This window comes from Sminthopsis crassicaudata, chromosome 5 (assembly GCF_048593235.1).
Source record: "Sminthopsis crassicaudata isolate SCR6 chromosome 5, ASM4859323v1, whole genome shotgun sequence".
NCBI classification, from domain to species: Eukaryota; Metazoa; Chordata; class Mammalia; order Dasyuromorphia; family Dasyuridae; genus Sminthopsis; species Sminthopsis crassicaudata.
The window spans coordinates 267,554,629-267,566,272 of NC_133621.1; the positions used below are offsets into that span (position 1 = coordinate 267,554,629).

The window sequence follows — 11,644 nt, forward strand, 5'->3', positions numbered from 1 at the left end:
AATTACCCATGCATATATCTGGTAAATAAAAACTATTAAAATAGTAAAAAAAAAAAAATTGGACTGCTGGTATGAGGAGACAGAAAGTAAACTGGTCCTGGGAATTCAGCATGTAGAGACTGAGTTCTAAGCTTCCAGAATCCTTACAATGAAAGTCCTGGGGAAATTGACAGAATTGGAGACTGCATAAGTGAAGGGATATCCCTTACTGGAGTAAGCTCTCCACCAGAAATTCACTCTAAGGTCTCTGACTTCCTGATTTTAGTTCCTACTGATAGTGAAGCCATAACAGGAGAAAGAAAGAGACATAGGCAGAAACAGAGACAGGGGGAGAGAAAGGAAGGAGACAGAAAGAAAAGACATGAATAAAAATTTGGTAACTACCACTAGTCATAGGAAAACTCTAGATGTGTTTTATCACTGCTCTCAGAAAACAAGTGACTACTCCCTGTAAACTGATCCAAACATTTTGGAGAGCAATTTGGAATTATGCCCAAAGGGCTATCAACCTGGGTATACCCTTTGATCCAGCAGTGTTTCTACTGGTTCTGTAGACCAAAAAAGATCATAAAATTGGAAAAGGATCTACATGTGCAAAAATATTTGTAGCAGTCTTTTTTATCGAGGCGAGCAATTGGAAATTGAGTGAATGTTCATTAATTGAGGAATGACTGAATAAGTTATGGTATATGAATGTTATAGAATATTATTTTTCTATAAGAAATGATCAGCAGGATGATTTTAGAAAGACCTGGAGAGAATTACACAAACTAATGCTGAGTGAAGTGAGCAGAACTAAGAGAACATTGTACACAGCAAGATGGTGATTCAGACCAATTCTCATAAATTTGTGATGGAGAAAGACATCTATATCTAAAAAGAGGAATGGGGAGACTTAATGTGAATCACAATCTGGTATTTTCACATTCTTTGTTATTTGCTTTTTGTTTTCTTTCTTTTTCTCCCCTTGTTGATGTGATTTTTCTTGTGCCTCAAGATAAATGTAGAAATATGCATAGAAGGAAAAAAAAAGAGAGAAAGCTCAGCAAAAAATAAAATGTCTTGACCATAAACACCGGTGTTTCTCCTTTTCTTGCTTTCATGGTCTCTATGAGTGCTAGCAGGTCTGTCATTGGTATTCCACAATAAAGAGTGATATTAGAAGCAAACTAGCAGAACATAGAATAGTTTGTCATTCAGATCTGTTGAGAAGGACGAAATTTGTGACCAAAGAAGAACTGGAACTCATAACTGAACACCAAATACATAATTCTGATTATATTAAGTTTAAAAGTTTTTGTACAAACAAAACTAATGCAGACAAGATTAGAAGGGAAGCAATCAATTGGGAAAACATTTTTACGTTAAAGAATTATGATGATAAAGGGCTCATTTCTACAATATAGAGATTATTGACTCAAATTTATAAGAATTCAAGACATTCTCCAATTGATAAATGATCAAAGGATATTAATAATTTTCAGGTGAAGCAATTAAAACCATTTCTAGTCATATGAAAGGGTGCTCTAAATCACTATTGATCAGAGAAATGCAAATTAAGACAACTATGAGATATCACTACACATCTCTCAGATTGGCCAAGATGATAGGAAAAGATAATGATGAATGTTGGAGTGGATGTGGGAAAACTGGGACACACACAATGTTAGTGGAATTGTGAACCGAATTAGCCATTCTGGAGAGCAATTTGGAACTGTGATCAAAAACTTATCAAACTGTGCATGCCCTTTGATCCAACAATCTTTTTGCTGGGCTTGTACCCCAAAGAGATCTTAAAAGAGAGAAAGGGACCCACATGTGCAAAAATATTTGTGGCAGCCATTTTCAAGAAATTGGAATCTGAGTCGATGTCCCTCAGTTGGAGAATGGCTGAATAAGTTCTGGTATATGAATGTTATGGGATATTATTGTTTTATAAGAAACAATTAGCAGGATGGTTTTCGAGAGGTCTGGAGAGACTTACATGAACTGATGCTAAGTAAAATGAGCAGAACCAGGAGATCACTGTACACAGCAACATGCTGATCAGTTCTGGACATGACACTTTCCAACAATGGGAATGCTGAGGCCGGTTCCAAGGATCTTGTGATGAAGCGAGCCATCTACATCGAGAAGGGATTGTGGGAACTGAGTATGGATCATAACCTAACATTCTCTTTTTGTTGTTGCTTGCTTGCATGTGGTTTTCTTACTCATTTTCTTTATCTGATTTTTCTTGTGCTGCAAGATAATCGTATAAATATGTTTACATATATTGGATTTAACATGTAATTTAGCATATATAACATATATTGGATTGATTGCCATCTAAGAGAGGGAGTGGGGGAAAGAAGGAGAAAATTTGGAACACAAGGCAATGCAAGGGTCAATGTGGAAAATTATCAATGCATATGTTTTGAAAATAAAAAGTTTTAATTTAAGAAATAAACAAACAAACAAACAAACAGAACACTTTTCGACCTCTCCCAGCCCTATTTTATATAAGGAGAAAACCACATCCAGAGAGGCTGAAAGACTTCCCGGGTCATGCAAGCAAGAAGTGGCTTTGATTTCATGTTCTGTTCTTTTCACTATTCTCTTAGTATGGGTATACTCTACCCATACTCTAACTATAGTAGATGTCCAAATAAAGCAGTACTGTCACTACCAAAAAAAATTAATAAAAAAAAAAAATAAGCAGGAAAGACAGGTGGCTCCAATTTTCAGTACTTGTTATCTAATCCCTAGGAGGAAAAGTCTGACCTTGATCCTGTCCCAGGTGCTGAGAGGGATTTCTTTTCGGAGGGTTAATGGTGGTGGGGGGGGCAAGGACTCACATGGAAGGATGGGGAGTGTCTTTGGCTACTCTGTTGTGGGTCTTCCCTTCTCCACCCCTCTCCAAACATTTGCTCTTACCCCTTCACCTTATTCAGATCATTCACGTTGTGCTTTCTGAGCAGGGGACTGCTGCACCTTCGCCACATCCCCGAGCAATGCAACTTTGTGGATGTTCCCGAGGTCCTTGCTCCAGACCAGGTATCCTTCTGTGATACATACCTAGTATCTTGTGGTTCGTTCATACAGCACTTTTCATACTTTATCTTTATTTTTTATTGCACTTTTAGTTTGGACTCCAAGTAACAAGGCAGTTTGATGAAGAGGCGAAACTGCCCCTTCTTGCTGAGGTGGAAAATCTTCTTCATCCTGGACACAAGTTGAATGAAGCCAGGGGAGAGGGCTGGTTGAGAGAACTGGCGGGTAAGTCCCCTCTTGGGTCCCTCAGCCTGCTCGGAAGGAGAATTAAAGGGGGAATAAACAGGTAAATCACAAGTAACTGGAGGCCGGAGGTTTAGAGACTTATGAGCCCACAGCAGTTTTAACCGATTTAGCCCTAGAGAGCCGCCTGCAATCCTAGCAATGGCAGGAGGGAAACTGAACTGCGGCTGTGTTTGTCAGGTCCGTGGTTCATATGGATGCGAAAAAGGGGGAAATCACTGACAGGTGGGTGCGTCCGTTAGCTCTCAGCTCGAGGAGTCCAAAGTTCTAGGTCTTGCGTTCGAATCTTGGAACTGCTCTGTTGCTTACTTTGATGGATTCACCATTTCCTTTGCCCGTCTCGGTTTCTTCTACTGTAAAATGAAGACATTCTACTAGATAATTTCTCAAATATCTTGCAACCCCTAACAGTTCTGTGAAGTTGAAGAAGGCGCCCAGATTGAAAAGGAGTCCTGGAATAGACAAATGTAGTGTAGATTCCTTTTTTGATACTTCCTTCCTTGTTATTGACTTCATGAGTGTCTGGGAAAGATTTGTACGGGACAGAGAGCCTGTCCCATGGAGAGGAGAGCTGTTCTCAATCAGGCAGTCCTGAGTTCAAGCCCATCCTATACAGCATTTAAATTGTCTTATTCATGCTGTAATTTATGGAGGAGCAGAAGGGAGAAGAGGTTTACAGTAGTTCAGTGGAGAAAAGATATGTCACTTTTAGTGGAAAGGTTTAAACGTACCCTAAGATTGTAGAATATATAGAGGATATCCTATGTATATAGAGTGCTCTATATACATTAAGAGTAGTGACTGAGTCAAAACTTCAAGAAAGATGAGCCCAGAAGACTTTGCAAATTTCAGAAAGTCATGAGGCTTTGGAAAGGCACTAAAACTATGGCTGTAGTTCTTTACCGAAGTGGTCAATTGTGGTGGTGGTAGTAGCAGTCTAAACAAGATGAAGAGTTGGCATTTGAGAAAGAGGAGCCATTGGAAATATCTGCCTTGTAAACACACACACACACACACACACACACACACACACACACACACACAGTGTTTGAATGAAACTTGGTCATGAAAAATGTAAAATCATGAATTTGAACACTGTCAAACTGAATCATTGTTTTAGCCTCTTGGAAGATAATTACAAATTACAACTTGGCTACAAGTTGCATTTACAAGTCCTATTTAAGTTTTTTTTTTTTTTTTTTTTTTTTTTTTTAATGCACACTCTAATTCTTTTTATGCTAATCATTGTTTTATTTGGGGGAAGAACGTAAACTGTCCTTTCATCTAAGATATGTGATAATATTTTGAATTTCTCTCCTTTGGGAAAAACCTAGATTCCCCAAAACAACACTAGCATAAATAGGCATTTTTCCTTGGAAGAAGGGTGGGAGTGAGTAGAAAGGAAGGGAAGGAGGTAATGGAAGTTCTAATTTCATTGCAATTTCATTGATTTCTTCTGCTATTTGAATGTCAGACTTCTCCCAAATGTGAACCTTGGGAAAAGGGTGAAGGTAGAGGAAGGGAAAAAGGTAGTGAAGGTTAAGATTCTTTTTGGCTTGTGCCAAGGGGTTAACCATTGCCCCTGTTGTGGGGACTGGTGTAATTTTGGATCCCTTTACTTTGGAGGGCAACTAGGGGGCTCAGTGCATTTAGAATAAGACATCGAGTGAGAAAGACTTTTATTCAAGCCCAGGCTCAGATGTTTCCTATGTATATGATCCTGGACAAGATGTTTACCTTCTAAATGCTTCACTTTTCTCAGCTATGAGATGGAGAGAATAATAGCACCCACATTCCAGAACTGTTATGAGGATCAAGTGAGATAACATTCACAAAGGGCTTAGCACAGGTCTTGCATGTAGTAAGCACTATATAAATGTTACCCATGATGATGATAATTATTAGAGAGATTCTCTACAGAGGACTCCTGTAAAGTGAGTGGGTGTCTTCCCATATAAAATCTAACATAAGCACAACTAGCTAGATTTCATCAAGGTCCACAAAATTTCCTTTGATTTTCTTGTATATTTCTTTCCTCTAGCTCTGACTTTGAGGATATTGTATGGTGCTAGAGATAATGGAGGTTGCCCTTCATTTTCAAAGAGGACTAAAATGACATTACTATGTTAGTATCAAGTCATAATATCTGATTGTGACTGATCAGATCAATAAGACCTTGGAATCCTGTGCCACAGGTCAGACACAAATTGTCCTAATGCATATTTGAGATGGTTTCTCTAACTTTGTTTATGTCTTGCTTCCTCTAAGTGAATTCAATTCTGCTTTGCTTATAGAGCACAGCACACACTCTGATGATGGCGTGCTGTACTTGCTGTTCTATGCCAGTGTCTTCCATATAGCCATATAGAAAACTTGAAAGTTCTTAAGAGAAACATTAAGAGTGTCTCTGTATTGCTTTTTTTGGACCATCTTGTGAGTACTTGCTCTGCGTGAGTTCCCCATAAAAGAATCTTTTTGGCAAATATATGTAAGGCATTCAGAACAGTGTGTTCAATGCAATAGATTTATATGCTCTACATTAAAGTTTGAATGCTTGGCAGTTTAGTTCAAGAAAGGACCTCAGTGTCTTGTATTTTATCCCACCAGGTAAGAGTTTCAGAATCTTCCTAAGACAATGCAAATGGCAGTGATTCAGTTTCCTGAATTCTTGGAATGCTGGCCAAGTTACACAGACATAACAACAATGAGGCCACTGCAATACCTCTGTAGTCCTTCAGTTTGTCAGTCGGTCAAATAGTTCTCAAATCCCAAGCTTTCCCACAGAGCCTCTCAAGCATTGAGCTAGCTCTCATAAAGACTATGTCAACCTCATAATCAATGTGTACATCCCTGGAGAATATAGTGCCAAGATAAGTGAATTTATCCACACTATTAAAAACTTCTCTTTTTATTGTCAGTGTTTCCACATATAGATGGTCTGGTGCTGCCTAATGAAGAAACTGTGATTTCTTGCTATTAATTGTTAGGCCAAAATTTAGTAGAAGGAACAGAGAATTGATCCATACTTTGTTGCATCTTGGCTTCAAACTCTACATTGAGTGCACAATCATCTGCAAATAAAATGAAAGCAAATGCTTGTGCCAGTGTGATTGTAATTATAGCAGCAGTTGTGAGCTAGTGCCAAAGGAATAGTTTTTATGGGAAGAGGAGGAGAGATGGAAACTCTATGGGACAGCAACCTTTACTCAAATTAAAATCAGAGACTCTCAAAGCAAAAGCCAAAAAAGGATTTATTGCTATCTCACAAGAAAAGGCAAGGGCCAACAGATGAGGTATCAGTAGAAGAATTCAAAGCACAAACATCAAACAAAGGATTATATAGACTCTAATGCAAAAGTTCCCACTCCCTTCTAACCTTTTCTCCCATTGACTAGGGGCAGTCCAGACTTATACCCTAATGCAAAAATCTACACAGAGATTAAAAATCTATCCCAGGAACAAAGAATACTAGCAGATGACATACTCTTCCTGTTTATGAAAACGTTAGGATATGGGTAGACTGGAGGGGAATGTAAGTTTATCTAAGAAAATCAAACAGCTGCAGCTTTTTGCTATAGTTCAACTTGTTATTGCATACTGAAGACAGAAGTAGGGCATACATTGAAGCCACATTCTTATGCGAGGTCTTCACTCATTTTATCACACTCAATCCCTTTTTTTTTTTTTTTTTAATTTTATATAGTATTCGCAGTATACATGCATGAGTAATTTTTTATAACATTATCCCTTGTATTCATTTTTCCAGATTTTCCCCTCTACTCCCTCCCCTAGATGACAGGCAATCTCATATATTTTACATATGTTACAGTATAACCTAGATATAATATATGTGTGTAAATCCAATTTTCTTCTTGCACATTAAGTATTGGATTCTGAGGTATAAGTAACCTGGGTAGATAGACCGTAGTGCTAATATTTACATTCAATTCCCAGTGTTCCTTCTCTGCGTGTAGTTCTTTCTGTCCATCATTGATCAGCTGGAAGTGAGTTGGATCTTCTTTATGTTGAAGATATCCACTTCCATCAGAATACATCTTCATACAGTATGGTTGTTGAAGTGTATAGTGATCTTCTGGTTCTGCTCATTTCACTCAGAATCAGTTCATGCTAGTCTCTCCAAGCCTTTCTGAATTCATCCTGCTGGTCATTTCTTACAGAACAATAATATTCCATAGCCTTCCTATACCATAATTTACCCAACCATTCTCCAATTAATGGACATCCATTCATCTTCCAGTTTCTAGCCACTATGAAAAGAGCTGCTACAAACATTTTGGCACATACAGGTCCCTTTCCCCTCTTTATTATTTCTTTGGGATATAAGCCCAGTAGGAGCACTGCTGGATTAAAGGGTATGCACATTTTGATAACTTTTGGGGCATAGTTCCAGATTGCTCTCCAAAATGGTCGGATCTTTCACAACTCCACCAACAATGTATTAGTGTCCCAGTTTTCCCACATCACCTCCAACATTCATCATTATTTGTTGCTGTCATCTTAGCCAATCTGAGAGGTGTGCAGTGATATCTCAGAGTTGTCTTAATTTGCATTTCTCTGATCAGTAGTGATTTGGAACACTCTTTCATATGACTGGATATACTTTCAATTTCATTATCTGAGAATTGTCTGTTCATATGCTTTGACCATGTATCAATTGGAGAATGGTTTGATTCCTTATACATTAGGATCAATTCTCTATATATTTTGGAAATGAGACCTTTATCAGAACCTTTAACTATAAAAATATTTTCCCTATTTGTTACTTCCCTTCTAATCTTATTTGAATTAGTATTGTTTGTACAAAAAAATTTTTACTTTGATGTAATCAAAATCTTCTATTTTGTGATCAAGAATGATCTCTAGTTCTTCTCTAGTCATAAATTCCTTCCTTCTCTACAGGTCTGAGAGGTAGACTATCCTCTGTTCCTCTAATCTATTTATGATCTCATTCTTTATGCCTAAATCATGGACCCATTTTGATCTTATCTTGGAATATGGTGTTAATTGTGGATCCATATCTATTTACTGGTATACTAATTTCTGGTTTTCCCAACATGCATTTTTATCCCTAATGTTGGTATCTTTGGGTTTATCAAACACTAGATTGCTATAGTTGTACCCTTTTTGGTACTTTGTACCTAATCTGTTCCACTGATCAAGCGGTCTATTTCTTAGCCAATGCCAAATGGTTTTTGTGACTGCTGGTATATAATATAGTTTTACAACAGGTATACCTAGACTACCTTCATCTGACTTTTTTTTTCATTAATTCCCTTGAAATTCTCGACCATTTATTTTTCCATATGTACTTTGTTATTTTTTTCTAGGTCATTAAAATAGTGTCTTGGGAATCTGATTGGTATAGCACTAAATAAATACATTTGTTTGGGGAATATTGTTATCATTATTATATTTGTTCGGCCTATCCATGAGCACTGGATGTCTTTCCAATCATTTAAATCTGACTTTATTTTTGTGCCAAGTGTTTTGTAATTTTGCTCATATAATTCCTGACTGTTCTTTGGTAAATGGATTCCCAAATATTTTATACCTTCGACTATTGTTTTGAATGAAATTTCTCATTGTATCTCTTGCTGCTGCATTTCGTTGGTGATGTACAAAAATGCTGAGGATTTATGTGGATTTATTTGGTATCCAGCAACTTTGCTAAAGTTCTGAATTATTTCTTACAACTTTTTCTTAGAATCTCTAGCATCTGCAAAGAGTGACAGTTTGATTTCTTCATTACCTACTCTTGTTCATTTATTCTCTTTCTCCACTCTTATTGCCGAGACTAGCATTTCTAATACAATAATGAATAGTAATGATGATAGTGGGTAACCTTGTTTTCACTCCTGATCTTACTGGGAAAGATTCCAGTTTATCTCCCATTACATATTATGCTTACTGACAGTCTTAAATATATGCTCCTGACTATTTTAAGGAATAGTCCATTTATTCCTATACTCTCAAGAGTTTTTAGTAGGAATGGATGTTGTATTTTACCAAATGCTTTTTCTGCATCTATTGAGATGTTCATATGGTTTTTAATAAATTGATGATTAATATGGTCAATTATTACTAATAGTTTTCCTAATATTAAACCAGCCCTGAATTCCTGGTATAAATAACAGCAGCTGATGTGAAAAGCCCCTGCACTCAAACTGGAAGTGTCTGCCCAGAAACCACAGTCCCTACTTCAAAGGTTCCACTTCTCTGGGAATTCCGAGGCTGCTTGCCTGGCCCTATGTGGATTAGATGTTTCCTCGGGCTGTGTCCCCGCTGTTCAGGCTCTAAGTACCCCATGGTGAAGCCCCGGACAGCAGAAGGGGGCTTCACAGCCGTGCTGAGATCTGTTAGATCACTTCTGGATTGGGGTGGTTCTAGATCTAGCTTTATATTTTAAAGTGGCTTGATTTCTCTTGTGAACTGCTGTTTTATAAGCAGAGAAGAGCTACCAACCTGTGCCAGATTCCTCTATCTCAGTGGCTTCTCTGATCCCAGTGTTCTCCCCAGCCCGATCGGCACAGTACGCTAACACCTAACCCTCTGTGCTGGCCTTTTTTCTTCCTCCCCTTGGAACTGACCTTTTCTGTAGAGACTCCAGATTCTCTTCAGCTGGTATGTTGTGCTTCTAATCCTTGTGGTTTCTATCAGTGCAGCATTATTTTTGAGGCTGATTTAACTATTTGGTAATGAGGGAAGAAGGGAGCTTACAGATTTGTGTCTATCTTCCCCTGCCATCTTGGCTCCACCCCTGGCTGTAGCTTCTTCTGTTCATTATTGAACAAATGGAATTTATTTGATTCATCTCATTCTTGAAGAGAGCCATGTTCATCCGAATTGATCATCTTATACTATTGTTGTTGAAGTATATAATGATCTTCTGGTTTTGCTCTTTTCACTCAGCATCAGTTCATCTAAGTTTCTCCAGGGCTTTCTAAAATCATCATGTTGGTCATTTCTTATAGAACAAAATTTTTCCGTAAATTCATATACCACAATTTATTGAGCCATTCTTCAATTGATGGGCATCCACTCAGTTTCCAGTTTCTAGCCATTACAAAGATGGCTGCCACAAACATTTTTGCACATAAAGGTCCCTTTCCCTTCTTTACCATTTCCTTGGTATATAAGCCCAATAGTAACATGCTGGATCAAAGGATATGCAGAGTTTGATAACTTTTTGAGCATAGTTCCAAATCACTCTCCAGAATGGCTGGATGTATTCAGAATTACAGCAACAAAGTATCATTGTCCCAGTTTTCCCACATCCCCTCCAACATTCACCATTATCTGTTTCTGTCATCCTAGCCAATCTGAGAGGTGTTCTACCAAACATTTAAAGGACAATTAGTTTCAATTCTGTGCAAAATATTTGAAAAAATACGGAAAGAAGGAACCCTACCAAGTTTCTTTTACACCAGATATAGTGCTGATATGTAAATAAGGTAGGGTCAAAACAGAGAAAGAAAATTTTACATCCATTTCCCTAATGAATATTGATGCAAACTTCTTAAATAAAACATTAGCAAAGAGATTATAGAAAATTATCACCAGGATAATACACTACGACCAAGTAGGATTTATACTAAGAATGCAAGGCTGGTTCAATATTAGGGAAATATTAGTATAATTTACTATATCAATAACTAAGCTAACAGAAATCATATAATTCTCTTATATAACAGATGCAGAAAAAGTATTTGACAATATCCAGCACCCATTCCTTTTAAAAACACTAGACCACAAAGGAATACATGGAGGTTTCCTTAGCATGATCAGTAGCATCTGTCTAAAACCAACACAAACATCATATGTAATGGGGATAAACTGGAAGTATTCCCAATAAGATTGAGGTGAAGCAAGGTTGTACACACTATTACCATTGCCATTCAATATTGTATTAGAATTGGTAGCTTTAGCAATAAGAGAAGAAAAAGAAATTAAAGGAATTAGACTAAGTAATGAGAAAATAAAATTATCCCTTTTAGCAAATGATGATTCTATCCTTAAAAGAATCCTAGAGAATTCATTTTCAAAGTACTAGAAACAATTAACTTCAGCAATGTTTCAGGATATATGATAAATCTATATACATCATCCACATTTCCACATGTTACCAACAAAGTCCATCAGCAAGCGATACAAAGAGAAATTGCATTTAAAATAACTTAGATAATATAAAATATTTGGGACTCTTCCTGCCAAGGCAAAGCCAGGAACTCTATGAGCACAACTCTATGAACAGTTTCCACACAAATAAATTTAGATCTTAAAAACTGGAAGAACATCAAGTGTTCATGGATAGCCCAAACTAATATAATAAAAATGACAATATTACCTA

At 37.2% G+C, this 11,644-nt stretch overlaps 1 long non-coding RNA gene across 1 annotated transcript; it reads right to left on the reverse strand.

The window, feature by feature from the left end:
* Positions 1–1,263: 1,263 nt before the first annotated feature.
* LOC141544597 (uncharacterized) lies at positions 1,264–3,926 on the reverse strand. The gene is made up of 2 exons (XR_012482677.1): positions 2,917–3,926; positions 1,264–2,241 (listed from the first exon to the last, which is right to left on the reverse strand). It is a non-coding gene; the product is annotated as an uncharacterized LOC141544597 (long non-coding RNA).
* Positions 3,927–11,644: the final 7,718 nt, after the last annotated feature.